Raw genomic sequence first — 22492 nt, 5'->3', positions numbered from 1 at the left:
ACAGACAGACATCAAAAATCAATGTCCAAAAAAATTCTTTCATTTTTAGAAGTGCTTTGTTGTAGGAAATAATTTGCAGAATAGTGCAAGGATATGAAATGAGTGTGTAGTGAGTTTTACACAAACAAGGCATCTTTGAATAATTTTGTCTAGACTATTTCTCCTTTTTCATCACCTCTCCCCCTCCTTCCCTCTCAATAAGTAGATCACCCCTAGAATTGTCATTGTAGCAGCTAAACCCAGGTGGTTTCTTTTTTCTTAGATAGGAAGTATTTAAAAGGTGAAAAAATAATCCTTCTTGTCCATGATCTGTGATCATTTCACAAGTTTCAAGATGAATAATATGTATAAATCTCCAATCTCTCTGCTTCACATTCTCGGTCTCATTATGGTTGAGGTGAGCTCATTATCTATGCCATATCTATAAGACTGTCATAGACATCATTTTTATAGTAGGAGTGGAGAGTGTGCAAAAAGAGAGGTTTTTAACAGATGATGACATCCTAATATTAAAGAAGTCATAGAATGTCTTCTTCTATAGCTGTAATTTATTTTTTTCTAGTATGGGCCATTTTTGTGCCTGATATTTGTAGCATGTTTCTCTCTCCATTGTAAACAGACTTAGACAGGCTTTACTTAAGGAAATCTGACAGGCTAAGAGACGCCAGAGGCAGGCATCACTATTAGAAGAAGCATCACTTTTGAAATTTGAATATATTAGACAAGCCAGACTAGGTTAAAAAAAAAAGGCAAATCTTAAAAGCTGGAGAGGGGAGAGAGGGCATGGATGTAGTTTGGGAGATGGACTTAGAAACATTAGAGGAAGGGAAGAGCAGGATAACACTCTCTTAGCTGTGTTCTAGCTCATCTTCTTTTCCATTAATCCTTAACATACTTGTGTGAGTCTCACACTGGTGAGAGACAACAGCTGTTGTCTTGTCTTCTAATCTGGTATTGTCTTCTGTTTTTCTAATATTACTCACACTTTCCTTCCAGCATGTTTTGTGGGTCACAGCTCTGACTGTAACAGCAAATGAATGTGAGGAGTGAGAGCTGGGCAGAGGAGCTATAAAGATAATGTGTTTATCTTGGGAAATTAGCTTGGCTCAAAAAATTAAAGAGCGCACAAGATGGCTATAAACAAAATGTAGGACTTGACAGATGTTGTAGCTGCACTCATTCAGCTTGCTGCCTTTTGGGCCAGACAGAATGACTCAGAAGCAGTAAGAAATACTGGTGGTCCAATTCTCCCTGAGGAAGAGAACCCCTCCAGCTGCTGTAGTTGCATCCCCACTTCTTGCATCCTTATCTTTTAGCACATCCCATTCTCCCAGTCCCAGTTTCAGACGTAATTAGTTTCCACAGCTGGCACTTTAATAAAATTCAACACTGTAAGTAACTGCATAACCTTGCTGAAGCTCTGGGTTTTCTGTTAGGGTTTTTTTATTTGCTTGTTTGTTTTTGTTTGTTTGTTTTTTTATCTTTTCATTCCTAAAAAGCCAGTTTGGTAGATATATCCAACAAATTAAATTAAACAGTACTATTCTTACCCAGTAAATATTCTCCAAGCCAGCTGGATGATTTGTACTGACTATGCTCCACATTCTTGATGCAATATATGTAAAAAGCAGGCCATAAAAATAAAACAAATGCCAGGCAGTGTTTAACTTTCTATTGGTTTTTAACTTGCTAAGGCTAGAGTGCAATTAACTATGAGAAACACAATAGTTTTCAGTTTATGTTTTTTTGTTTGGTTGTTTGCTTTGGGGTGTTTTTGTTTTGATTTTTTTTTTTTAAACTAATGCTTTTTTGATCTCCACCACACAGAGCTCTTCGTTATGCAAATAAGCACTGTGGGTCTTTTTTGTTGTTTTGTGCTTATTTACATTCCAGCTCAATTAAAGAATATTTTGGCAAGAGCTTCATGTCTTCCAGCAGTCATAGGCCTTCCATTAATCATGTGTAATGGCCAAAGAGTGCATGGGATGAGGTAATTTCATACCAATCACTAACATTATTTAAGAACACTTTGACATGCTGTCTTATCGGTTTCATCAGGGATCTCAGTGTGAGAAAGAGAAAATACATTCTGCCATGTGTTACATGAACTGGTGGAAATCACCTCTAAATAGTGCAGGACCATAGAAATAAAACATGAGAAGATTGCATTTCCACTTTCTTACAAGCAGTGGGGACTGATGAAGCTGTATCATTGTGAAGGATTCCCCTCCAGTGGCAATCAGGTGCAGGATTGAGGTTTATCAGTGGGTCTCATTGCTGGAAGGATGCTTAGCCTGAAAATATGAAGTCTTCTGCAATCTCCACAAAGCTCTGATCTCCAGGCACAGCCTTCAGTCCTCACAGCTGCTTGCCCCACACAGTTGCCTTACTTTCACACAGATACAAAAATCTTGGGTTCCCATATGATTCTGTCATCTAACTGGGCATTTATAATCCTTCCAGTCTTGTGGTGAAATATTTTTCATGTCTTACAGCCCTCCACTTTCCTGCACGTGTTAAATACTATGAAGTCGGGATACAAGATCTCACCATTTCATTCCTAAACTGGTTATGGCTTTGTTCTCCTGTGTGAGATTTGCTTTGGCAGCAATCCATGGTAAAGCTAATGCCAGATATCCTCGTAGGGCTACAGGAGATGGTCAGGTAGGACTTCACTCATCTTTCCACCTCAGATTTAGAAGGGATAGGAGAAAAGGAGTAAATAGCCATGAGCTCTATTATTAGGAACATGGAGGCACTGGAGAAAGAGTAACTTCACCAAAGGCCTCTTCTTCTGTTCAGTGAAGAAGATAATGGCACCTTCTAGTCCTAAGTGGCCAGCCAATCCACCTGGATGGGCAGCATTTGCATACATGATTCTATGTGACTGTATCAATAGATAGATAGATAGATAGATACATGCATATTCAACTGTAGTTGGAGACAGCAGGAATAATTTTGTCCATAATTATTATCAATTTCATGTGTATGGTCCACGAAATTAATTTGTTGGCTTCATGGGCATGCTCACTCTAAAAGTGAGCCTAGGAACATGTGTTCCTTTTTTCACCACTACAGACTTTGAGCAAACAAGTTTACCTGATTGTTGGCTGGACTTTTTTGTCAAATGTTACATGGACTACTAACTTCTCCACTTTCACATGACGAGCTAGAATCAATGGGATCTTGTTTACCACTCCTGGATCATGAGTAATTGGTTCAAAATGGAGCATATTTGCAGAGAGCTTGAGTGGAACTAGCAGTGGTATGCCTGGCATTTTGTAGTTCTGCCATTGGCTAAGCCCTCTGATGATGTATCACCAGCTTAATGGCATTAAAGCAGAAAGCAGAAAATGTAGGAAAATACTGAGATGGCTTAGCTGACACATGGCAGTTGGAGAAAAGGGGATTTAGCTTTTCAGTGATTTGTCATCATTTTAGGAACATGAAATGCTTACAAAATTTGCCTTCATCATATGTAATAAACTTATAGCATGGAGAACAAATTCTACAGATGGAACACATAACGATGGAGAATCTGACCATTAGCTATCATACCTCACATAGTCTGACTTCTGAGAAGCCACACTTGGTGCAAAGACAGCCTACATTGTAAAGAGGCATCTGAGTTTTAAGCTTCCCAAGGAAGAATTATTTTCTTCCACTTTCTCTGCCTGCATTGTACCTCATGAAGAACACAGAAAGAATTAAAACTGAAAGAAGCTCAGAACTCTGCTCACATTGTGGTAAATTAGGAAACACCTATTTTTTTTTGATTCAACTCAATACTGTTGAAAGTCAATATAGCAAATGCTTTTCAGAGTAAAAGTAGAGTGGTCTTCCATGTGCTGCATGAACAAAATTGTTGCACTGAGTCAAATCCAGCTAGAATCTTGTCTCTGGTTTTCCCTAGTGTTGCATGCTCCTTCTCTATGTTATTTTGAACAGTGTGTTAATGCCATGTAAAACAGATGTTCCACTTAGGACCTGCATTGAAATACAATAGCAAAGGTGGACTTGTTTAAAAGGCACAGCAGTTCCCAGGAGTAATTATTAATGGCAGTATTCTGTGGGGCCCTAGTGCTGGCCTTCTGTTATTTCTGGTAAAAATTGTCACTGGTGCAGTGTTTGACAAATATCTAAGACCAAGATGGATCACTTGGAATAAGAGTGAAGCCATACACCATCTTGCAGAAAACTTGCACATTTTCAAGCTGATGAACAAGATCTTGGAATGAAATGTTAGAAATAACTTCTAAATTATGGAAGTATCTGCCTGAATAAAGATGTAAAATTGGTTTTGTAGCAAAGGGCAATGGCTTGAATCTGGAATACATTAACTGAAAAACTTCAAATAGGAGTAGAGAAATAGTAGTGAGATCATTCTGGGATTGATTTAATGTCTCCACATGAAACAAATGGCCAATCACAAAAGGCTTAAAAATAACTGGGAGATTTCATTGATATTTAGGAGTTGTGAGTTATAGGCAAATACTTCCAGAGCCTGATCCTTGCACTTTAACCATGAACAGGCTACAACAAAGCGAATATTTGCAAAGTGAAATAAATGGGTGGGTGGCGGAGCTGGAAACTGAAATTACACGGGCTAGAAGGAAGATACTTGCTTTTTACAAGGAGGGTTTTCCTAACTTGAAATCTTTGAATCAAGACTGGACTTAATTTTTTTCAACATTTAAAATATGTATTTTATTTTAAATAGACATTATAAACTAGTTGGAGAAATTACTATTTCATATCCTCTCTTTTATACAAAGATGAAAATGGAAGGTCACAGCAGTTCATTCTTGACTGAATATATGACCTACATGAGATTAGAGGCCAGTCAGTAGCTGGACACCGGCCAGTAGCTGCAGTTCTGCTGAGCATCACAGCCCCTGACTCCTGCTGTTCACTGGTTGCACTAACTTGCCCTTTTGAAACTGCATTTTCCAGCAATACCTCATTTCTAGCACCGGCATAAAAAACTCTGCTTGAGAGAGCAGAATGGATTCTAGAAAAACTTTTTAATTTCAAAAAATACTTAGATTATTTTTTGTATTGCTGTAGAAAGAGGCTATGCCCACATCCTCATCATGGTACAAATATTTTGCACAGTCATCTTACAGATACATGATAAATTTTACTTGTGGTAATTATTAATTGCCATGTTTAGATTGTATGGCCAAGTGAGCATCCTAATCCCAGATCTGAGTGCATGCTTCAGCCACCTTCTTACTCCTAAACACAACATCCATACAAATACTCTGTGCTTTGGATTTTACTGGGACAGAAAACACAAACAATATTTCCCACAAGGGATTGGCAAAAGATCCATTTACTTTTTGTTTCTCCTTTTTTGTATGATGGACAATGAATGGGGAGCAGAAGTCCAGAAAACAATGTTAGAACCCAGTTATTCTGTACTCAGTTCTGATCAGATGAAGTAGATTTCCTTCCATGAGGCAGAGCATATATTGGTAACACACTCCAATCTCAGCCTTGACACCATCATATGTCCTTGTGTCACTGCATTAATATTCCTACAGCCTTTAACCTCAGTGCTCCACTTCCCTCTCCTGAACCTTCCTCATAGACTATTTTGTTGTGTGTGAGGCAGAAGAAATAGCAATGCAAGAAGTCCTGTCTCAAGAAAGCAGTTCTGAAAAATTCAGTATTTGGATACTGGATTATCAATGAAGTTTCCATATCTAGCAGAGAAGGAAGACAGACACACAGAGAAGATCAAGCACCTTCTCATCTCCATCAGGCACACAGAGGAGCACTTGCCAGAAGGCCTGATTACTGCCAGCTCTTAAGAGGAAGAAAAAACCTCTTACATCGCTAGTAGAGAAAGACCAGAAGATCAGCAACACCAACAGCAACGAATGTATAAGGGTTTGGCCTAGAGATCAATATGAGAATATTCAAGGTCACAGTGTTTCAAATTCACCGTGAAGAGATGACGTAGTTCATTACCTAAGTGTCTTAGAAATTCACCCACCTGAATTAGGTTTCATCTGGCAGCTGCTTCTCTCAAAGTAGGAATTCAATTTGAAAGCACCTGTTACAATACTGTTGTGCTCTCCAGCATCACTGGATAATCTGAAAATGAAAACATAAATCTCTTCTGTCTAATTTAATACCTAAATGTTTTGCTTTTCTATTAGTCCAATTGTTGTTAGGTGGTTTTGTTTGTTTGCATTGTTCACAATATTTAAAACTATAAAAGCTGATGCATGACAAGGAATAAACTTGTGTCTCCTGAGTCTTGGAGGCATGTTGTGACCAGATGAGTAAATATCTCTGAGATGAAATTCTAACCATCTGAGGAATAACTTTACATGACATTCATGAAAGCATCCAAATAACAACACAATGTGGATGGTCCTGCAAATTTCCATATGGAAAATGCTCAATAATATTCATCCCTTCTGCAAAGTCAGTTCATTATTAGGTGGAGACCAAGATGCATTCAGGGATACACAGAACTGTCATTCTTCATTTTCCATATGTTGCCTGAAGATTAGGATGAGGAATACAGAAAGACGATGAGCCAAAGTTGTAACTGGTATAAACTAATGCAAATCTGTGGGAACCAAAGCTTTAAAACTGACTACCTCTTCTTGTAGATATATTTTCATCCCAAATTTAAGTTTCTTTTTACATGCACTTTTAATTCCTTCATTCTATACATTTCATGAGCAATAAGATGTGTAATTTATTAGGACAAAACTTAACTGAAATATTTGCAGTAAGTAACCAGCTAAATTACCCACTGGGAGCAGGTTACAGGTATTTTAATGTCTGCTTGTGAAGAATGCATTTTGACTTGTTACTGTGTGATGGTTTGGGTGTTCCCTGCCCCCCCACACTTTATAAATCACCCAGACTAGACTCAGCCGGCTCTGGAAATATGAATGAAGCTTATATTTACAGCTAGCACAATATACAAGAAGATATTTACAGTATATACAGTTATAGACAGAAATACACAAGGTTAAAGGGTCATACAGAAATACAACTCCTCTCCCAGAAACCTGAGTCCCCAGGAGGGGCTCTCAACCACCCCTGCACCTTCCCCCTGCCCGTCTCAACCTTACCCCAGTCCCAAGGAAGAATGGAGATTCGTCCAGGGGGGTTAGGAATCAAAGTGGATTAGTCCAAAATGGAGGGTGAGGTTAGAGAGATGCAGCTCAGCCAGCAGCCCCAGTGAGAGTGGTTATCTATGTTTTTCTTTCTTGCTCCTATGCATCTCAGCAAGCCTATGAGCGAAGTAGACATCACCATTGCTTTCCTTTTGCAGCCTGTAATCTAGTTCTTCTCAACAAAACATTCTAGCCTGCTTCAAACTAGCACACACTGTTAAAAGCAGCATCCTTTCTACACAGGTTAAGTATTTTTCATTTTGTTAAAGTTAAGCTGTTTGAAATTAGGCTTTGAGAGGAAAAAATGAACAATATTGCTAAAAATAATTTTTTGAGGTTTTTCATACCTTGACTGTAGATTTCCTTTGTATCTAGTTTTGGAGGGAGAGTTGTGCGTATGTGTGTTTGTTTTTCATCCTCCTGGGATTAACAATCTGTTCTGCTGATTTTTATCCTGTTACAGAGAAATTACATTTATTATCTCACCAATAAAATGTGAGATGATTCTTTATTATTGGTCATGAATAAATTTGGAAGGGAAATTAGAAATTTTCTAACTATCACAGCTGTGAGCTCCTAAAGAGCTTTCCAGCAGGACAAACAAAAATAAAAAGCTTCTTGAATTTTAAATGGACATTTATCAATGCACCTAAAGGATTAGATCTTATGGCTGGTTGCGACAGCATTGAGGCTATTTCTGGTGATGCAGGAGGTTTATTTTAGGTCTCTGTTCCGTTAAAGTTACCTAAAAGATTTTAATTGTATATGTTGAAAAGACACCTAGAAGTTGTAGAAAATGTTTGCTCAACAGATATTTTCATTTTTAATGGACAAAAATGGGAAAACAATGCTCAACATTTTTGAGCTCTGTCTTGAACTGACCCTTTATCTTTTAATACTGTTATATAATGTTATCTTTATTTTCCTCCGAAAGCACTTAACTCTTTTAACCACATTTTCTTTCTTTATGGAGATGATTTGGTTGCTCATCTTCCATTTAGAATAAGTTTTATAAATTCAGTACCTCTTTGTCTTATTATTCCTTCAGTAAGATTTATTGGGGAAGCAAGACACGTTCCACTGAAGCCATAAAGAGCTATAAAATACAATATAAGTGTACACATTTTCTAAGAAAATAATTTTCTGTATTTTCCTGGATTCTTTTTTTCTCCTGGCTTGTATTGTGAGGATAATTTGAATGTCTGTGTCCTGAACAAATATGTAGTGCAAACTCTTGAAGTAGCTTAGACATTTCATAAGTGATTAAGAGGTCACTGAATAGATATATTTAAACATTTTTTTATTCAAGTCTCTTGTGCTGCTGAAAATTGCTGAACTTAATGAAATCTCTTTAATCAGATTCAACGTGTTATTGTACTTGACTAATATTAAGCATTTGATCACCTTATACATAGCAAATAGCTGACTCATTAGAAAATCATAAGGAACAAGTGGATTTCTGTCTATCTGCCTATATAAGGAGAGACCTAGTGTCCCTACAGTAGTCTGTATACAAAATTGTTCTATTTGTATTAAAAGATTTTCCTCCACTGAAATGGCCTGCAAACAATATGGACAGTACTCTTGTGCTCCCACTGATAGAACATCTTGCTTAATGTCCAGTGTTAATGTCTCCTCCTGTATGTTTAGCCATTATTACTTCTATCTGTGCTGGAATACAGGAACTGATTTATTTCACCTCTGTTTCACAGCAATGTTTTTATTCACTGAAGATTTATCCCATTGACTTATTTAATATGTCCTTAGAGTGGATACTGGATTTCTGATCATGCTGTTGTTCTTGTTCCTCATTTTTCTACCTAGTTTTTTCTTCAATTATGATATCTCAATCTGGAGTTCCTGTCTACAGCTACCTCAAGGGAGGTTGTGGCCAGGTGGGGTTCAGTCTCTTCTCCCAGGCAACCAGCAACAGAACAAGGGGACACAGTCTCAAGTAGTGCCGGGGAAGGGATTGGCTGGATGTTAGGAAGAAGTTCTTCACAGAGAGAGTGATTGGCATTGGAATGGGCTGCCCGGGGAGGTGGTGGAGTCACCGTCCCTGGAGGTGTTCAAGAAAAGCCTGGATGAGGCACTTAGTGCCATGGTCTAGTTGACTGGATGGGGCTGGGTGCGAGGTTGGACTGGATGATCTTGGAGGTCTCTTCCAACCTGGTTGATTCTATGATTCCCCAGAAATAGTTCAAATATTTCAGCATAAGACAAAAGAGAATTAAGACCTTTATAGAATATGAGTCCTGTTACTGCAGTGTTCTGTCTTCAAATGTAGCCACAAGAGCTGACTAGGAAAAAAAATCTATAAAATGCCAAAATCAAATATTAAAATCTCCATACTGACTTGTTGGTTTTTTGTTTGGTTGGTTTGGTTTTGTTGGTGTTTTTTTTTTTTTTTTCAAAGTAGTTTTCATTCATCTCCTTGAACATCGTAAATAGATGTTAGTAGTATTTGCACCAAAGAAAAAGGTATTCAGGATGTGTAACATAGACACGTTGTTAATCTGTGAAGCTACTACACAGGTCATTCTCTGGACTTTATCAAGGTAGCTTCTTTCACATCCTACAATTTATTCTGGATTCAATCAGATGCACAACACAGTCCTTTATCTTCTTTCTTTTTTTCCCCCTTTCTTTTCTATTTTTTTTTAACTTTCAATTACTTTGTCTTTCAGCCTTTATGATTCACTTATGCCTCTTGTTTATTCCACAGCTGACAAAAAACCAGTGTCTGCCATGAGATATATGCACTCAATATTCCTTCTATCTCATCTGCATTTGATATATGTATGTGTGTGCATGGATAGTGGCAGGTTTACCTCCCTGAGACACTGAATCAGAAGTTGATACTCACAGCAAGAACAATATAATGTTTTCAGTTGTTATCATAAGTCAAACCTTAGATATGAGATTACTTCCCCTGATTTCAATAATATGGATATGCTTTCAATCCTCACACATCAGCTTACAGTGGAGAAAAAAGATGTTTTATTCCATAAGATATTTCATTTACACCATGTAGGCTCTTGTCCTCCTATTTTCACATGACTAGAATCTCCTTATCTTCCCAGCTTGGTTTCAGCGAAGTGTTGTAGTTTTTAAGTGAAGGCTCAGAAACCAGGGCACAAGATTACTGATGAAAAAGAAAGGGCTAAATTTTCTGTGGAATAACTATGTCACAATCAAAGCAATCACACAAGAACTAAGAAATGTTGCCCTCGTGGGGCAGAGGAGGCACAGTCTGGAAGGAGAGTAAACCATGTGTAAACCAGGTTTATGAAGCCATCGCACTGCCCTTCAACTCTTTGAAGAGGTTTTGTGTTAATCAGTAGGTGAATTTCATCTGGAGAAACAAGCTCCATTTAATTTCCTACAATCCTGTTCAAACCACTAATTTGCATGCTTAATGTTGCATTGCTAATACTTTAAAATGTTGAACTTACTTAAATGCTGGTGATTGATAGAAAACCCTGCCTTGAGGGTGACTCAGCACACAGGTGACAAGTATGTGAACATCCCATTCCACTTCACATGGAAATGGTGCATTGTTTGGGTAACATGATAAACATGACTTTTGCTGATTTTCTTCTCAAAGGGCAATATGATCTAATGATGCTAAAAGAAAAGCAATTCATGCAGAGAAAAAGAAGATTTTAACTTACAGATAGGGGGAAATAGCCAAAAGGCTCTTAATGTAAGTATGAAAATTAGAAACCACTCAATAACATGCCTGAAGAACTCATCTTTACTAACTTAATCCATCTAAATGTTCAATGTCTATTGAGAGAGAACTACAGCCAGTTGAACAGGCAGCTGTACAAGATAATAGGTCTCATGTGGAGACATACTTCTGATATGGGAGCATATGTATGACCTCAGAATCTTCTCTTTTCTTCTCCCTTAGCAGATTATTGAAGTGACCAGGTAAGCAACTTCCTTCTTCCATGTATGCTTCTAAATAGGAATGTTCCCTAGCTCTAAGATAATTTTACATTGTCAAATCATGACTATATGGTATATTATTTGGTACTGCATCCCCTCTGAACCTCCTGATCTCCTCTTTGGAGTCATAAAGAAACATAATTTTTGAGTCTGGGTTTGTCTTTTTTTCCCATCAGTTCTAAGCATCATAAATAATGTGATGACTGTGTTAACAACCTCTCATAGTGGTGCTCTCATATGACCAATATGAAAGTATGTGTTACAGGCCCTCGAGAATGGCAGATGGTAGAGTCTGAGAGTGCACATCCTGATGAAACAAATATTAGATGGCTTTGTAGAGTGTAAAGAGCATTGTTGTTCACATGGCCTGTGAGGACTTGTCTCTGATGCATGCTAGCCTCTGAACCAACTGGGCATTGTTCAAGAAAGTGTTAGATAGCACATGATCATTTCAGTATAAGTACAGTCTGGAGCCTGAGCCCACACCCTAGTCCTGCTTGATTTACCAATATACACACAGCCCCAGATGGCTAAAGTTAAGTGAGATGAGCAATTTAGACTCATAACAACAACAGCCAAGAGTGTAATTGCTCACTGGCCATACCCAAAAATGAAAAGCAAACACTTGCACTCCTTTCCTTGTGCTTATTTCTGGAGAAATTCAGAGCAAAATGACATAAAAGCTCACTTGTATCCATGTCAATCTTTAAAGGTTTAATTGGATTTTCAATTTTAATTTCCAAATTTCAAATCTTCAAAAACGGATTAAATATATATATATAAATATTTAAACTGCGGTTAAACAACAGATTATGGAGGATTTTATTATTTTAATGTATTCAGACAAAACTAAAGGTTTATTGAAAGTCAAACTCAAACTTTACAAGTGAGACTGAATCAGAGGTTGAAAGACTGATTTAATTTCCTAAGTATGGTGCCACTTTCAACACATTAAAATACTGGTTATCTGCAAAGAGCTTATATGTAAGACAGGTTTTATAGGAAGGCTAGGGTCTTTTAGAAGACAAGTGGGATAGCTGCAGCATCTCATATCACACTAAATGCCTTTGTTGAGACAACAGAACTGAGCACATGACATCTACACAATAGATGTTTGGAGATTTGCTGTTGACCCAGATTGGCAGTCAATTTCATGAGGAACTATAGACCACAGATTTTGTATACAGATTGCCTGGCCAAACATGGATGACACATACTCTAAGCTTTGCTAGATATATTAAACTAGCACTCCAGTGAATTTAATGGTAACTAGCTCAGTTACAGGCATTTACACTGTAGGGGTGTATCTTGACATATAGATCTAACCTTACTATTCAGTTTGCAGATGTAGAGCGGAAACAGAAACATTGCAATAAACAGTATTTTGGTTAACTTTCCTTTTATTTTGGAGAGTATCAGTGGATTTATTTGGTTCCCTCTGGAATAGGCTAGACAGTGCTTCTCTGTGGCCCTAACGACCTCATTATGGAAGGCATCCAGTGACTGGTAATTTTGTGAGAGAGAAAAGTCAGTGCTATTCCTGAGTTGTCCAACCCATATTGATTAAGTTTACTTGGAAAAAATGCACAGAGGTGGCTCATATCAGTAGGAAATTCCCCTTGGCTCACTTTGTCTTGCCCGATGTACTTGACTGACATCTCCAAACTTAAGGTGACAAAGTCACTACTTTTATTTCATTGAGAAATAAGTGAAGGTGTTTTCATTAGTGTTTCACATGTGGCATCTTAGCTACCAGAAAAGATCAATGTTACTATTGATTCTGTCCTTCTTTGGAGAATTTATACCTAACCCCAACACTTGGGTAGGGTAAGTGGAAAGTAGTGACAAATCTCAGGAAAGAGATTTAGATGCTGCTGGTTTGGGATTTTTGCCTTTTAAGTATTTCTTGTTGGTTTGATTTTCAGCAAGTCACTCAGGACCTCAGGTAATTAAGAAACACAAAGCTACTACTGTTTCAACTCTGTTGAGCTGAAGCATATTCCTGGCTAAGTGACTACAGTCTCAAATACAGGAAAATCCCAGTCTCAAAACATCTTAACTTCTCCCCATAGTTTTAGCAGAAAAACCTTCATAGTTTAAGATGATGCTGATGCATATGATGGAGTGATTATCACTCCTTCAGTTTTCTCAAGTCCCTGTTTTTAATAACAGTGGTGTCTTTTCCCCAATTTGCTCCAGTTCTGAGCAGCAATAAACAGAGCTCTGTTTACTAACACAAAGCTTTTTATTTCTTCACGGTGTCATGAATACAAAACAAACATAGAACATTACACAACTGGTGACAGTTAAATGTAAGTCAATTATGCAGGTTTAATGTATTATACACATAGCATCTGTACATGCAACAGCATGGGAGTGAAAAGCACTTAAATAATTAAGTTAATGGGAAAGTACTGGGTAATTAAAGGGCACAGAGGAGAACAAATGGAATTTGTTTAGTGAGAGGGTTTATAGATTTGTGAAACAGTGGAGGATAGCATTTTGTAGCAAAGCTGTGATCTTCCTCTCAGCTCACAAGTGGATGGTTGAGGAGAACTTTCTCTTCCCAGCCTTGCTGTCTGGAATTATTTTCAAGTCTTTTTACGAAGCTGATTATGATTTTACACTACAGCAACAGTTCCCCTGGCTTATACTAGAAGCAAGGACAAAGAGACACAAAAGCAAACTGAAATGGAAGTGAAATAGCCTAAAATTTCATTACAGAGTGGCAAGAATATGGATGAAAACGAAATAATTCTGGAAACTAAGAGCTCCTTGCTGCAGTTATTGCCATAAAACTAAGTATTTACAATTCTCCTAATGTAGAAATCTGCTCAAATGCAGGAATCTGCTCTACAAAGCAAGAACATGGTGGCCTTCTTTTCCCCAATAGAAAACTACTTCTCCTGATAAGCCAAAATCTTATCTAACTGAAGCATTAAACATGACACACTGCCCTCCATTCAGACTCACACTGCTTACAAACATCACAAAATTTACATGCAGTCAGATGACTGGTGTGAGGACTATAAATCATTTACGCCCTACTTATATCTTCCTGAGTGATAGGTAAACTTCATTAGCACTGCTCAGCAAGGAGACAACCTTCTGCACCAAGAGGTTATGTCTTGCTTACATATGAGCAGAGAGAATAAACAAAGAAACATATTGTCTAGTAGTTATTTTAAAATGTAAATAAATAATAAAAACTATTTATTGTATCAAAGTCTCTCAGGAACCTGGTGGAGAACTGGCAAGGAGAAAGGATAGATCACTTTCACTCTCCTCTGTTTTTTTTTCCCCCAAGCATATAAGAAGACAGATCTCCACAGTAATAGGATTTTGTAATTTCTCCTTCTATCATTTTAATAGTCCTAGTATGGATTTCACTTGGTCTTGATTGAGTCCATTTAGGCACTTTACTAGTAGTTCCACATTAATCTGGTCCCCTGAGGTACTCAGAAAATGACTGTCTCTTAAGGACACTGTATCATTCCTTAATGAGAAAAGAAATTAAGTATATCACAGCTATGTCAGGATCCTTTGTTATTTGACTTACAGCCTTGCTCCAATTTAGATTACTTTAGATAACCGAACCTGCTTTCACAGTAGTCACTGTCATAACCTTGCTGAAAGATGTGGATACTTTTCCTTTTATGTTAGCACAAATTCAACCAGAATAAATATGAAATTTATTCAGTAGCATAGAGAAAAGCACTATCACCTATTTAGCAGAATAGAAAAATATACATGCAAGGCTGATTAAATACAACACTACAGTTTGGGGCTTTTTTGTCCTTTGATAAAATGTCTTCAGTTTCCATAAAACTTCATGACGCAGAATGCGTGGTAAAAATAGGACACAATATGCTGAATAGCATCATTTTGACATAAAAAGTAACAATGATAGAAGCAACTGCAGTTCATGTCCATTCATGTTGGTAGAAAATGTGTGTTAACTTCTTTAGCTCTTCCTTTACAAGGTTCATTTGATTCAGAGTTACCTCCTTTGATTGGAAAAATCAGCAGAGGACAACTAATCAGAGAATGGCAGAGATAGTTTCCAGTAAGATACTGCTAAATCATTTGAAATGAGAAGTAAGCATCCAGAATCACAGCCTAACTGTGCTCCTAGTGAAATCAGGGGCAGATTCAGTGGAATTTGCCAGAAACTGTTTTAATTGGGTGTTTATAAAACAAAAACAGCAAACCAACCAACCAAAATATCCCAAACCCAAAAATCTAGAGAAAATATGCTAAGATAGTATAAGGATTTCACTTATCTGAACTCAAGCTACTTAGAGAAATTGCTTAAATCAATATAGCGAACTAAGAAAGCCTCTGACTTAGACTACATAGCTGTCATTATGCATATTACAGAGGCAGCAGTGTTTTATTTTGTTCGCAGCTTATCTCCATATGCTCTGAAGATGGTGGAATGACTTTAGAGGAATTAATTAAACAGTCTTGATTGATACTCTTCTGACAACAATGCCAACTGTCATGGAACAACCTGAATCTGCCTGTTAAATGTTATTATTCTTTAGAATAATTTGATTTCATCCAAAGTGTTTATTTGGAACAGTCTCTGAAACATACCGAGTCCCTAATTGCTTTTTGTGGACTAGGACAGTGCTAGTTGAAGCAAGTCAAGCTATGCAAGGGGCTGCTCTACCAGTACACATGACTACATTTCAGTGCCAAGGAATAGTTCTTGTGCTCTCCCTAAACATAGTTGTAGCCTTGTCTCATAAGTGTGAATATCGATGGATCTTCTTTGGGAGTGGGCTAAGAGATGCACCTCAAATCAGACACTATTCTGACAAAGGGACTTTGTGCCATACACAATCTTAGGTAACACACATCCACATCCTATTTATTGAGTTTATATACAAGTTTTTGCACTGAGAATGACTGCAGTTTCAGGAAAAAAGAAAATCCAGTCAGAATTTACTAATGGATTGGCGGCACATCTCATTTACTCTGTCACTCTATCTGAATGTCAGTAGAGTAAGGACACTGAACAATGTAATTTGAATTTGAATCCTGCCTGTTACTGAGCTTCAGCTGTTCCTGAGTATATGACAGATGGGCATGGTAGGTGTTTTACTCACCACCGTGCCCCTCAAAGTTATTCAGATGAGACCAGATTTCTTTGCTCTCAGGACACTTGTTTTGGCTATAATTTCAAGAATTCAGTGAATCAGTACTATTTATTACTCCTCTGATGGAATCTGGAGAAAACAGTCTTTTGTAGGTAAGAGAAGATGTTATCTTTCTTTTCTCTGGCAACACCATTGGATGGTGATAATCTCGAAAATTTATCTTAAGTTCAATGTATAAGAAGATCTTAAAGTCCTGAATTCTAGTGCTTTGCTATCCACTGTTCCAAATTCACTAGGGCCCATGCTTCCAGCAATTCACTTTTTGTCATGACTCTACTAGCAAAAATCTATCTTATAAGCAAATTGAGCACTGATAAATCAAGTAGACCACAAATGAAGACAAAACATAGAGTTTGGACAATGTTCACCATGCTATTAATCCAAGCTTGGTTTCCCAAAGGATGTGAGGTTCAAAGACAGTTACTCACAACCTTCTGTGGGTAGACAAATCCTAGTTAGTCGTGAGCAAAATGCAGCTAGCCCCCCTAAACCTGCTTCACTCTGTTTTTACTGTTAAGCATGATGTCATAAGGTATGGAACATCACAAGGAAGCGAAGTGAGAGACAGAGAAGCCCTTAATGCTGTGCAAATAGTGTTCAGCTATGGTTAAAACATTTGGTAGCAGAATTGTTTTATTCACAAATGTGAAAAACAATTCTACCAGCTGCTCTTCCAGCCAGACCTAGTACCGGGATATGTGAATGGCCAAGGCATCATCTGACTAACTTTTGTATTCAGAGTCAGAGCATGCAAAATTAAACATTCTGAAATACGGTGAAAGAAATTGCCTTTCTGAAAATAAAAATCTTGATTATCTAGATCTGTCTTTCTATTTTAAGAATGGGCTATATACAGGGTTTGAACAAGGAAAATTGCACTGCTGCAGTATTGGTAGATCACTGTGGAAACTGTGTGAAAATTAAGGCAGTAATTTAATCACAAAGACATTTTAAGTAAACAACAATAACAAATAAGACATCAATGACCCAAAATGTATCCATGTCTACCAAATGCAGTTTTTGCCAGAGTAGTTGCAGCTATGATGGTCCTTTTTGATGTGACACCATATGTTGAATTTCCCTTGCTCTGTGCTAGTAAAGTATAAGTAGAAACTTTAAATAATTGAAAATAAAATCAAATGAGGAAATAACTTCTTAATTACAGTCTTGAGAAGGATCAGGTGGGCTCTTATTCATCCTACAAACCATTGTACAGATGATTTCACATATGAGAAGGCAGTTACTTAATCTTTGATAGAAACACTGTTGTCATGACTTTAACACTGGAGGAAAATATTTTTATCAATCATCTTCTCTTCATCTACTGCTTAATTGAAGTGCTGAAGTACTTCATTTTGATGTCTGGACCATTATTTTCTGTCAGGAAGCACAGGAGAACAAAGCAAGTTAGACAATTTCAAGAAAGAATAGAATATGTTTCACAATGTTTGGTACTAATTTTAATTTTCCTTACTTCTCATGTTTTGTAGGCTCAGTCAGATTGAGGGGGGGGGGGGAGAGGAAAAAAAAAGACAGAGACCTGCTTCCATTTCCTGCTACTCTTACCAGATATTTTTCTCTCCTTAATTATGAATTTCAGATGATGATAATTTTCATGACCTGGATTATCAACACAGTTGAAAGGCAATTCATAAAAGGAAGCACGGTGATAGATGCAGTGTAAAGGTTTAGTACTGGTTAGAAAAAGACACAGGGATAGTCTGATGAATGAGATCTGAAACAGATTCCTCTTTGCAGAAAAAATAGGAATCATATTCATGTTTGATCAGGAAGCTTAGAAAGAGCTAGAGGGTCAGAAGGCAGGAGACAGGCAGGCATTAGGCAGGAAACCCTTAAACTGCTTTAGCTATTTGCCATGAGCTGAAATACTGCCACTTTAAAAAGTAAGAGTGCAGCACTACCAGGACCCTTTCAGTGATAGATCTTTTAACTTGAGTAAGGATCAGGTGACACAAGTTATTATTTTTCAAAGGAAGGAGCACTTACATTCTGTGAAACTCTCCCTAAGCACAGCTCTCTCTGTGAGCTTGCTCTTCTGTGCAAAAACACCTCCGAGTGCACAGCACGTTTAATCCACAAAGCTGCAGTTGTGTGTACCACTACACAAGCACGCAAGACAGAAACAAGTTTGCTGAGAAGAGTGCCAGACTGCTGCCATAATTACTGATACCAACAAAGAAGCAAAAGCTTCACCGCCAGTCCCTTGTAACACGTAACAAAATCATCAGAAATCAGAGTACTCAAATCAGATAATGTGACTTCCAAGCCTCCTTGAGCACCAGCTGCATCTTGCAAAAGAATATTTATCTCGATTAACACAAGTGGACCCTGGAGAAGCATCACGTGGCTGTGCCATCAGTCTGGAGAGAGCAGCAGCAGCATGTTGCTCCTGCATGCAGTGATGAAGCTAGGTAAACAGAAGGCTACTCCACACATTACACAATTGCAGCTCTTCTGAATCCTTGATTTTAAGTCCTCACAGCCTCTTCAGGACTCATGTGCTGATTATAAAGATTATGAAAATTCAAGTATTGAAGCCAGACACTCAGGTTAACATCATGTAGGAGCTGATACCTTCCCACAGAAATCAAGCAGCAGACGTGGAGTATCAAGCTCAAGTCCTGCTTCTGGGGCACTTGTTAGCAAACAGGCATTTCCATGCTTATTTATTTATTCTTTCTGAGCTGCTAGTGGACTTCTCACAAGGGAGAAATCCACTGGCATCAGGGAGTTAAAGGGAAATTTATTTTGAAAAACAGATTTTTAAAAAGCTATTTTGTTTTAATGAGCAGTCCCAGATACCCAGAGCTCCTGTCTTCATGTGGAGAATAGAGCTTTCCCAAAGCATCCTAACAACAGAGATGTCAATTCCTGTCCCAGGAGAACAAACATATTTTGAATGCCTGATTTCAAGACAGTCTCAGCAATTATTTCTCCTCCAAGTCAAATTGGCTTATAAAAATGAAAGTGAGGAGGATGTCTCACTATTGTTGTCACATAAATAACAAATACATGCACATGTGTCTATACACACACACACACTTCATGTATATATGCATATACACATCTATAAGTCCTTATTCTACTACAGGTTCTCTGTGCTAGGAAAGTTTAGTGCTGTCCAATTTTAGGTCTGGATTGGCCACTAAATGAGTGACAGACACTTTCCAGCAACTCCTCTCCCTTCCCCAAGGGAAGAGAGAGTAAGTGAAAGAGACTCATGGATTGGAAAAGAAATCCAAAACAGCTTTGCTTGAAATAACAACAACAACATGAAATGGATACAAATATTTACAGGCCAATATTGAACTCAGTCCCCTTGGTGCCACTGATGTCACCACTACCACTGGTGACGGAATCCCTTGTTGGTCAATTTAGGGTCCCTTGCCCTGTCTCCTCTGCCTCACAGGTGAAGCCTTTTACTTTCTGTACTCCCACCACAGTATACAAAATTTAACAAAGGCCTTGGCCTGCACATCTTGGTACTATCTGGAAACATGGAACATTATCACTATGAAGAGCAGACATTGCCTGGGAAAACATTCCATTGATTTCAGAAAGTGAGGTTAGAGAAGACTGAGGTGAAAATTAAAATCACTGAACAGAATTAATTCTGCTCTAAGTCAAATCAGGAGAAGTACTATTACTTTTTTTATCCTAATGTCAAGTGGTTGTCATGTCTTTGTCACACAGAAATTTACATATTAAAGTCCCTGAAGCTGGGAGTTGACTCTTTTATTTCTATACTTTACTACAGTTGTATCTGGTGGGCTTGTGGTATCAGACAAAGGAGTAGGACCCACAGGTCACTTACTGGTAATCTTATGGAGGAGCTTTGGCTCACTGGACTCAGCCCAAAGCGTAATTCAACCCTTGGGATAGAAAATAGTGTTTGAGAACTTTCATCAGAGAAAATAGGTCTGAAAGTGGATAGGCTTGAAAAAGAGCCTTGAACCAGAATTTCACTAGTGTTATTTGAGAATTATTGAAGCCTCAGAGGAACTATGACCTTTTTTCCCCCTTTTTTTAATGTGAGACTACACCAGACAGTGAATTCTTAAAGTTGCTGCTTGACTTAAACTAGAAATTCTTTCCTCACCCCCAACCCCATTTTCTAAGTTCCCTTAAGTCTGTATATTTTTCCATTTCAAATTTTGCATGAACATCAAAGAAAAACAAGGGTTATTAAATATATAGTCATCTGCATGTCTGAATACCTGATCTGCCTAGTAAGTGTAGCTTGCAGAGAGGAGACATTGCTAGAATACACATATGGATTAAAAAGAGAGAAAAAGAGTGTTTGCCTGTCTATCTGTCACAAAACCGAATGGCAGAGGGAGAAACAAGCCACAGAATTAACAAATAGTAATCAGTTCTCTTAAGCGTTTTGCTCAGTCACCTGCCAGCAGGGATTGAATACAGAACTAACTTTGCTGCGAGGCAGCATCTGAGAGTTAGCTCACTGAAATAACCTCCTTCAGAAAGACTATTAAAAGTCCTTTCGAGAAGGATCAGCCTTGCACACATCAAAGCTACAGCCCGATTTGGAGAAGCTACCAGAAATCCTAATATTTCTGTGACACCTCATTTCACTTTTATTGTACATAAAATCTTTCACATCACATGTGTTTCTCCTTCAATTGCCCTTGGCAGACACTCTCAGTCAAGACACTGCTTCTTTTCTCTAAGTGTAGCTTTTAAACAGCATATTCAAAAGTACCTGCTGTATCTTGCAATGATCTACTGAGTGCAATCAGTCAGTCTTCATGTTGTGGTGGTTTGTAGGACTGGACAGATACCTGACAAGCTTCATATGACTTCTCAAAGGATTGTCTCTGAAGACTACTTCCTACTCTTCCACAACAAATTATTATGCCAGCTTTCTGTGAGGCTTTTGGCATTTTGGTTGGTTTGGTTTGCTTGTTTGTTGCCTTTAGTTTAAGGGCACTAGGAGCATCATAACATCTCAAAGATTCAAGGCCCAGCAACTTCTCTACTAAACCTTCCTTGTTAATATTTCTAGTTTGGACTGGGATAGAGTTAATTTCCTTTGCAGTAGCTGGTATGTGGCTGTGTTTAGGATTTGTGCTGAAAACATTGTTGGTAACACAAGGCTGATTCTAGTCATTGTTGAGCAGTTCTTACACAGCATCAAGGCTTTGCCTACCACTCACGCATACCTTCAGCAGATAGGCTGGAGGTGCATGTGAAGTTGAGATAGCTGACCCCAAGCGACCAATGAATATTTCCCTGCCATATGACACCACACTCAGTACATAAAGCTGGGGAAAGAAGAAGGAAGGGGCAGATGTTTGGGATTAAGGTTTTTGTCTTCCCAAGTCACATATTGCTTGAAAACTGCCAGGGATGGTGACTCCACCACCTCCCTGGAATCATAGAACAATCTGATTCTAGGGAGGTGGTGGAGTCACCATCCCTGGAGGTTCTCAAGCAATATGTGGCCATGGCACATTGGACATTGTTTAATGGCCATGGTGGTGTTAGGTTGAAGGTTGGGCTTGATGATCTTTGAGACCTTCTCCAATCTAAACAATCCTATGACAACACAATGCTGCTTACCTGTGAGCTTCCAGTTCCACCAAGTACTTCAACTCTTCATGAGCAAGCAGAAGGAAGCACCTAAACAAAGAGAAGCTCAGCCTAAGGAGACCCAGCACCTGTGAATGATATGATCATAAGGTACCTACCCTACCTGCCGGGGGGCCACACCAGGCCCCCCGGCCTTTGAATCCCCTCCACCATTCACCCAGTGAACACCATGGGGACTCACCAGTGATGAGAGGAGGAGGATCCCTCTGCCCAGATGGGCAAACTTGGGGCTTCTGCCTTCCCTGGAGCTGATTATAAAGGGGAGTGGTCAGGGAGGGCAAAGTGGCCACACCTGGGGTGGGAGGAGACTCAACAGCACCCAGGTGCTCTGGGTTTGGGGGGAAAAAGGGCAAAACACAGTGGGGGGTGGGAAAGAAGCAGACATGGTGGAGCTGGGGACTGAGTGGCTGGAGAGCAGCCAGTAAGAAAGGGACCTGGGGGTACTGGTATATAGTAGGCTGAACATGAGCCAGCAGTGTGCCCAGGTAGCCAAGAGACCCAATGGCATTCTGATCTGCATCAGGAACAGTGTGGCCAGTAGGATGAGGGAGGTTATTCTTCTTCTGTACTCAACACTGGTCAGGCCACACCTTGAGT

The 22492-nt window shown here is 38.6% G+C and overlaps 1 long non-coding RNA gene across 4 annotated transcripts; it reads right to left on the bottom strand.

Annotated features, from left to right (window-relative positions):
* Positions 1-13325: 13325 nt before the first annotated feature.
* Positions 13326-22135, bottom strand: LOC135181295 (uncharacterized). Of its 4 annotated transcripts, none has more exons than XR_010304809.1 (3): positions 22077-22135; positions 21866-21963; positions 13326-15106 (listed from the first exon to the last, which is right to left on the bottom strand). It is a non-coding gene; the product is annotated as an uncharacterized LOC135181295 (long non-coding RNA). The 4 variants fall into 4 exon arrangements; XR_010304811.1 differs by lacking the exon at positions 13326-15106 and adding an exon at positions 18278-18384; XR_010304812.1 differs by lacking the exon at positions 13326-15106 and adding an exon at positions 20100-20157.
* Positions 22136-22492: the final 357 nt, after the last annotated feature.

The sequence above is a fragment of the Pogoniulus pusillus genome, chromosome 14 (genome assembly GCF_015220805.1).
Source record: "Pogoniulus pusillus isolate bPogPus1 chromosome 14, bPogPus1.pri, whole genome shotgun sequence".
Classification (NCBI taxonomy): domain Eukaryota; kingdom Metazoa; phylum Chordata; class Aves; order Piciformes; family Lybiidae; genus Pogoniulus; species Pogoniulus pusillus.
This window is presented reverse-complemented; position numbering and strand designations above follow the sequence as displayed.